Here is an 8,472-nt window from a genome sequence, read left to right as displayed (position 1 = left end):
AGCTCGATTGTGCACTGCCCAACACAGACTCTATGAAACGGGAGATAAGGGAGGGAAACTCATGTCCTGGCTGGGTAGGAAAGAAACATAAGCGAGGTGGGTAGATGAGGTGGAGACTCAGGAGGGGGATTAGGTTTCCTCGAATAAAGACATTGCGGGGGGCCTTCGCCGACTACTATCAGGCCTTGTACCGGGCCCTCCAGTTGCAAGAGCCTCACCACACAAGGGAATACTTACAAGGCATAGTGGTCCACACCTTGGATGCCGAGGCCCGGGTGACCTTAGAAGGGGATATTACCTTAGAAGAGGTTAAAACGGCCATGACAGGGCTGCGCTCAGGGAAAGCCCCAGGCCCTAATGGGTTCCCAGTGGAGCATCTTAAAAAGCTGAGCGATCTGTTAGCCCCCCCATCTCCTGGCTATGTTCCTGGAAGCAAGAAACCAGGGCACACTCCCCCTGGACTTAAGGACAGCAGAAATAGTGGTTAGTCATAAAGAGGGACAACCTAGAACTTCCTGTGCATCCTATAGGCCAATTTCCCTCCTTAATGTAGAGGTGAAAGTGCTGGCCACAGTACTAGCCACCTGCCTTCAGGGACTTATCACCCCTTTAGTTCACAGGGACCAATCTGGCTTCATGCCAGGACGGTCCATGAGATATAACCTGAAGTGTACACATAACTGGATACATACCATCTTGTGCCCGCTTGGACCCACACATATTTTTGGCTCTAGATGCTGAAAAAGCATTTAACGCGGTACACTGGCCCTTCCTGGAATGTACTTCGGAGAGATTTGGGGTGGGGCCCAGATACTGGGAATGGGTGCGGCTGCTTTACTGTAATCCGGTGACAGCGGTCAGGGTTAATGGGACCCTCACGTCCGAGTTTCCTATCGCAAGAGGCACCAGACAGGGCTGCCCCTTGTCCCCCTTGCAATTTGCCCTCACCATAGAATCCCTAGCGTGTACGATCCATACCTACCCAAGCTATATGGGTTCAGGCTGACAGAGGAGGGAAGGGAGGAAGAACACATCTCCTTATATGCAGATGATATACTCCTCTGTTATAAATAACGCCACAAGTTGAAAATGAAGAGATGTTTATTCAACGAACTCCTCCAAAGCCATACAGCAACCGTTCTCACAATGCTCACTTCAACATTCTCAGGTAAGCTCCCGGTTGTCCCACTGTCACAACGTTCTAGGGAGACATCGTGCGTTACCATTCATGTGTGACACAACTACCTAGTGGCAGACACTTGTCTAATATTAAAATATGACACTTTGACATGAACAAAAGGTAACCTAAAAATTACGTATTAAATATAGGAAGATCTAAACAATGGTAATTAGTTGTTAAAGAGATTATCACATTCAGATCAATAATAATGCATTTCATCAAGATTATAACATATCTCCTTTCCTTAATGTTGAAATACAAAGTCTTTGTGCCATAGAGGTCGTTTCTTGGTCCTGGCACTTCTACTACAAACAGGTGTCTCAAAAGGATCTTTTTTTTTCCCCATCAATACCATCCTGTACTAGGCTCACAATAAGTTCTTAATTGCCTACAATGCGGTCCATGCTCCACATCCTTCCATCTTCCAACCTTACAACATTGTTTCTCACATCAATAATTCTTAATGGCTTAGAGAACTTGCTACCCTCTCCTCTAGTGGGAACAGGAAGCTTTACTTTGACCCATTGCCCTACTCTGCATAGTTTATCATTAGTACTGTATTTCTCATTGTACCATCTTCTGTACTTTTGTTAATTCTGTCTAACGCAAACTGCCATCTCCTCTCTCCTCTCACGTTCTATTTCTCCCCCTTTCAGACAGTTTGGATTTAGTTTAGTTCCCGGGTGTCTTCCTTTGAGGGACTGGAAAGGTGACACACCTGTACCTAGATTAGGCGTAGTATGATAAGACCACAATATTTGTTTTAATGCAGTCTTACACGCTACACCCAAAATTGATGCCAATTGTAAGCATTCCTTAATCATTCGGTTTGCTCCCTCTACGAGACCATTCGCACAGGAGTTATACAAAGCGGTTCTAAAATGGTAAACTCCCCATCTCTTGAGGAATTCCTTCATGGCATCAGAAGTGAATTGCACGCCATTGTCGGTTACAACAGTGCTGGGAATCCCTTCTCTCATAAATGCTTCTAATAAAAATTCTACTGCTTTCTGGGTTGTTATCTGATTCACGATTTTGATCATTGTCCAGTGTGAATGGTAATCAACCAACACAAAAATAAAACGTCCCTTGCCCCCTAAATTAGTTATGGGTCCTAGAATACCCAACCCAAGTTTATTCCATGGTTTCACGAGGACGCTCACAGGTGACAAAGGAGTCTTCCGTGTCACATTAGTCTTATCACTTATGGCACATGTGACGCAATCTCTCACTACAGTCTCTACTAATCGATCCATTTTGGGCAACCAATAAGTATCTCTTAATTTGTTTTTAGTCAGGCTTCTTCCCAAATGTCCTTTGTGCGCTAACTCCACCAGTTTGTCCCACAACACCTTAGGGGGTATAACTCTTTCCCCTCTCATAACCATATCCTTGGAAATGTGGAGTTCTGATCTGACTTCCCAATACCCCTTCAATTCTTCATAAATACCTCTAGATTTAGCTGGCCATCCGTTGATTATTTTCTCCTTGAGCAACTGTAACACCTTGTCCTTCCTGATCTCTTTCTCCCATTCTTCTTTTGAGAGACCTGCAAGCTCAACATGCAAAACTGGCTCTAAGGCTTTACTCTCACTTTCTAAAGCTTGACTCTGCTCCTCCTTGCTGTCAGCACTCCTTGGCGATCTGGACAAATAATCTGCTACAATATGTTTCCTCCCCGGGACATATTCTACCACACAATTGTAACCGTCTAGGCTCATCATCCACTTGGCTATACGCGGGGTAGCATGTTCTCTTTCCTAGGTTGTAAATATGTTGGTGAGAGGTTTATGATCTGTCCTAACTGTGAAAGGTAAACCCCATAGGAAGAACTTAAAGTGATTGATGGCCCAAAAACAGGCTAGATTTTCTCTTTCAATTGTTGAATAGTTCTCTTCAGCCCCTCTTAAGGATCTTGACGCAAATGCCACAATCCTTACCTGTCCATCTATACTCTGAGACAAAGTCGCTCCTAGACCTTTGCCACTGGCATCCGTTGTCACCCACGTTTTCCTTTTTGAATCAAAATTATCTAAGTTAGGAGACTTAACAATAGCCTCCTTTACCCTGATGAAGGCTGTTTGGCATTCCAGGTACCACTCAAAAGGGACATCCTTTTTTAATAAAATTCTCATTGGAGCCGTAACTACAGCAAAAAAGTTTGCACAAACTTCACCATGTATTCCGCTAAACCTAAAAATTATTTGAGTTCTTGCTTGTTAGTGGGTGCAGGAGCTTCACTCACCGCCACCACTAAATCATCTTTAGGTTGTACTCCATCCTTAGAGATTTTGTGGCCAAGATATTCCACAGATTCTACGCAAATTTGACATTTCTCTCTTTTGACAGTCATACCAGCTTGTTTAAGCGCCCTGAATACTTTTCTCAAAGTGTCATCATGCTCTTTTTCCGTGACACCATATATCAAAACATCATCTTGGAAACACATCACCTGATCAATGTCTTGTAATATGCCCTGCATGATACGCTGGAATACTGCCGCAGCAGAATCAAGACCAAAAGGCATCCTACAAAATCTAAAAGCCCCATACGGTGTGATGAAAGACGTGAGGGAACGGGATGATGGATGCAACTCCACTTGATGGTAGGCCAAGGATAAGTCTATCACACTGAAAAATTGGCTGGGCCCATGGTGCTTAACATGTCATTGATCCTGGGTAATGGAAACCTTTCCACCCAAATATTTGCATTTAGGTTCCTCAAATCCACACACACGAATGAGTTTACCCCAAGGTTAGCGAGCCACTACAATGAGGGCCAACCATAGTGAGCTTTCAATTGGTTCAATGACACCCAACTGCTCCAGTCTGTTTAACTCTTGTTTCAAGAGTTCCTGCATTAGATATGGAATAGTTCTAACCTTGTGGGCTATCGGGATTGCATTTTCCTTCAGTTTAATTTTGTGTTGATAAGCTTTTAACAATCTCAATCTATCTTCAAATAATTCAGGGAATTCCTTGCATATGCTTTTCTCACAAATTAAGACATCTACTAGCAGTACTGGTTGTTCCCTGTTAGGGTCTAGTTTAATACCCAATTCTCTTTGGTGTTTCCCTCCTAACAGATTGGATCCTTTATTTGTAAAATAAACACTGCCAAAGGTTTGTCTATTCTTAAATGTTATTTGCATAGACTGTGAGAAGGTAGCCTCTTTCTAGCCTTGTTACCCCCACTTTTGGCCTGTTTGTGAGTGTATGTCAGGGTGTTTGTCACTGTTTTCACTGTCTCACGGGGATCCTGATAGCCAGGCCTCAGTGCTCATAGTGAAAACACTATGGTGGTCATTCTGACCCTGGCGGTCAAAGACCGCCAGGGCGGAGGACCGCGGGAGCACCGCCGACAGGCCGGCGGTGCTCCAATGGGGATTCCGACCGCGGCGGTAAAGCCGCGGTCGGACCGGCACCACTGGCGGGCTCCCGCCAGTGTACCGCCGCCCCATTGAATCCTCCACGGCGGCGCAGCTTGCTGCACCGCCGCGTGGATTCCGACCCCCCCTACCGCCATCCAGATCCCGGCGGTCCGACCGCCGGGATCCGGATGGCGGTAGGGGGGGTCGCGGGGCCCCTGGGGGCCCCTGCAGTGCCCATGCCACTGGCATGGGCATTGCAGGGGCCCCCGTAAGAGGGCCCCTACATGTATTTCACTGTCTGCTGCGCAGACAGTGAAATACGCGACGGGTGCAACTGCACCCGTCGCACAGCTTCCACTCCGCCGGCTCGATTCCGAGCCGGCTTCATCGTGGAAGCCTCTTTCCCGCTGGGCTGGCGGGCGGTCTGAAGGCGACCGCCCGCCAGCCCAGCGGGAAAGTCAGAATTACCGCCGCGGTCTTTCGACCGCGGAACGGTAACCTGACGGCGGGACTTTGGCGGGCGGCCTCCGCCGCCCGCCAAGGTCAGAATGAGGGCCTATATTTTCAGTATGGTTGTTATGTGTCACTGGGATCCTGCTGGTCAGGACCCCAGTGCTCATAGGTTTGTGGCCTATATGTATGTGTCACTGGGACCCTGTCACACAGGGCCCCAGTGCTCATAGGTGTGCATGTATATGTTCCCTGTGTGGTGCCTAACTGTCTCACTGAGGCTCTGCTAACCAGAACCTCAGTGGTTATGCTCTCTCATTACTTTCAAATTGTCACTAACAGGCTAGTGACCAATTTTACCAATTTACATTGGCTTACTGGAACACCCTTATAATTCCCTAGTATATGGTACTGAGGTACCCAGGGTATTGGGGTTCCAGGAGATCCCTATGGGCTGCAGCATTTCTTTTGCCACCCATAGGGAGCTCTGACAATTCTTACACAGGCCTGCCACTGCAGCCTGAGTGAAATAACGTCCACGTTATTTCACAGCCATTTTACACTGCACTTAAGTAACTTATAAGTCACCAATATGTCTAACCTTTACCTGGTAAAGGTTAGGTGCAAAGTTACTTAGTGTGAGGGCACCCTGGCACTAGCCAAGGTGCCCCCACATTGTTCAGAGCCAATTCCCTGAACTTTGTGAGTGCGGGGACACCATTACACGCGTGCACTACATATAGGTCACTACCTATATGTAGCTTCACCATGGTAACTTCGAATATGGCCATGTAACATGTCTATGATCATGGAATTGCCCCCTCTATACCATCCTGGCATAGTTGGCACAATCCCATGATCCCAGTGGTCTGTAGCACAGACCCTGGTACTGCCAAACTGCCCTTCCTGGGGTTTCACTGCAGCTGCTGCTGCTGCCAACCCCTCAGACAGGCAGCTGCCCTCCTGGGGTCCAGCCAGGCCTGGCCCAGGATGGCAGAACAAAGAACTTCCTCTGAGAGAGGGTGTGACACCCTCTCCCTTTGGAAAATGGTGTGAAGGCAGGGGAGGAGTAGCCTCCCCCAGCCTCTGGAAATGCTTTGTTGGGCACAGAGGTGCCCAATTCTGCATAAGCCAGTCTACACCGGTTCAGGGACCCCTTAGCCCCTGCTCTGGCGCGAAACTGGACAAAGGAAAGGGAAGTGACCACTCCCCTGACCTGCACCTCCCCTGGGAGGTGTCCAGAGCTCCTCCAGTGTGCTCCAGACCTCTGCCATCTTGGAAACAGAGGTGCTGCTGGCGCACTGGACTGCTCTGAGTGGCCAATGCCACCAGGTGACGTCAGAGACTCCTGCTGATAGGCTCCTTCAGGTGTTAGTAGCCTATCCTCTCTCCTAGGTAGCCAAACCCTCTTTTCTGGCTATTTAGGGTCTCTGTCTCTGGGGAAACTTTAGATAACGAATGCATGAGCTCAGCCGAGTTCCTCTGCATCTCCCTCTTCACCTTCTGATAAGGAATCGACCGCTGACCGCGCTGGAAGCCTGCAAACCTGCAACATAGTAGCAAAGACGACTACTGCAACTCTGTAACGCTGATCCTGCCGCCTTCTCGACTGTTTTCCTGCTTGTGCATGCTGTGGGGGTAGTCTGCCTCCTCTCTGCACCAGAAGCTCCGAAGAAATCTCCCGTGGGTCGACGGAATCTTCCCCCTGCAACCGCAGGCACCAAAAAGCTGCATTACCGGTCCCTTGGGTCTCCTCTCAGCACGACGAGCGAGGTCCCTCGAATCTAGCGACGCTGTCCAAGTGACCCCCACAGTCCAGTGACTCTTCAGCCCAAGTTTGGTGGAGGTAAGTCCTTGCCTCACCTCGCTGGGCTGCATTGCTGGGAACCGCGACTTTGCAGCTACTCCGGCCCCTGTGCACTTCTGGTGGAAATCCTTCGTGCACAGCCAAGCCTGGGTCCACGGCACTCTAACCTGCATTGCACGACTTTCTAAGTTGGTCTCCAGCGACGTGGGACTCCTTTGTGCAACTTCGGCGAGCACCGTTTCACGCATCCTCGTAGTGCCTGTTTCGGGCACTTCTCCGGGTGCTACCTGCTTCAGTGAGGGCTCTTTGTCTTGCTCGACGTCCCCTCTCTCTGCAGGTCCAATTTGCGACCTCCTGGTCCCTCCTGGGCCCCAGCAGCGTCCAAAAACACCAAACGCACGATTTGCGTGTAGCAAGGCTTTTTGGCGTCCTTCCGGCGGAAAAACACTTCTGCACAACTCTCCAAGGCGAGAGGGATCCGTCCACCAAAGGGGAAGTCTCTAGCCCTTTTTGTTCCTGCAGAAACCTCAGCTTCTTCTGTCCAGTCGAAGCTTCTTTGCACCCGCAGCTGGCATTTCCTGGGCATCTGCCCATCTCCGACTTGCTTGTGACTTTTGGACTTGGTCCCCTTGTTCCACAGGTACCCCAGATTGGAAATCCACAGTTGTTGCATTGCTGGTTTGTGTCTTTCCTGCATTATTCCTCTAACACGACTCTTTTGTCCTTAGGGGAACTTTAGTGCACTTTGCACTCGCTTTTCAGGGTCTTGGGGAGGGTTATTTTTCTAACTCTCACTATTTTCTAATAGTCCCAGCGACCCTCTACAAGGTCACATAGGTTTGGGGTCCATTCGTGGTTCGCATTCCACTTTTGGAGTATATGGTTTGTGTTGCCCCTATCCCTATGTTTCCCCATTGCATCCTATTGTAACTATACATTGTTTGCACTGTTTTCTAAGACTATACTGCATATTTTTGCTATTGTGTATATATATCTTGTGTATATTTCCTATCCTCTCACTGAGGGTACACTCTAAGATACTTTGGCATATTGTCATAAAAATAAAGTACCTTTATTTTTAGTATAACTGTGTATTGTGTTTTCTTATGATATTGTGCATATGACACTAAGTGGTACTGTAGTAGCTTCACACGTCTCCTAGTTCAGCCTAAGCTGCTCTGCTAAGCTACCATTATCTATCAGCCTAAGCTGCTAGACACCCTATACACTAATAAGGGATAACTGGGCCTGGTGCAAGGTGCAAGTACCCCTTGGTACTCACTACAAGCCAGTCCAGCCTCCTACATTGGTTGTGCAGTGGTGGGATAAGTGCTTGAGACTACTTACCACTCTTGTCATTGTACTTTTCATAAGAGAAAAATATACAAAACAAGGTCAGTGTATATACACATAGCCAAAAAGTTTTGCATTTCCTCTTTTCACTCTTTTCTAAGTGCTGAAAAGTACTCCTAAACTTTCAAAAAGTTCTTAAAAGTTTAAAAAGTTTTTTTTCTGTCTTTCCAAAAAGTTCTGAAAACTTTTTTCTCTTTTTCTATCACTTTAACTCTCTCTAAAAAATGTCTGGCACAGGCAAAAATGTTGAACTGTCCAAACATGCATATGATCACCTTAGCTGGAAAGGAGCAAGGAGTCTCTGCATAGAGA

This window comes from Pleurodeles waltl, chromosome 2_1 (genome assembly GCF_031143425.1).
Source record: "Pleurodeles waltl isolate 20211129_DDA chromosome 2_1, aPleWal1.hap1.20221129, whole genome shotgun sequence".
In the NCBI taxonomy this organism is placed as follows: Eukaryota; Metazoa; Chordata; class Amphibia; order Caudata; family Salamandridae; genus Pleurodeles; species Pleurodeles waltl.
The sequence above is the reverse complement of the archived record's forward strand: the minus strand, read 5'-3'. Positions refer to the sequence as shown.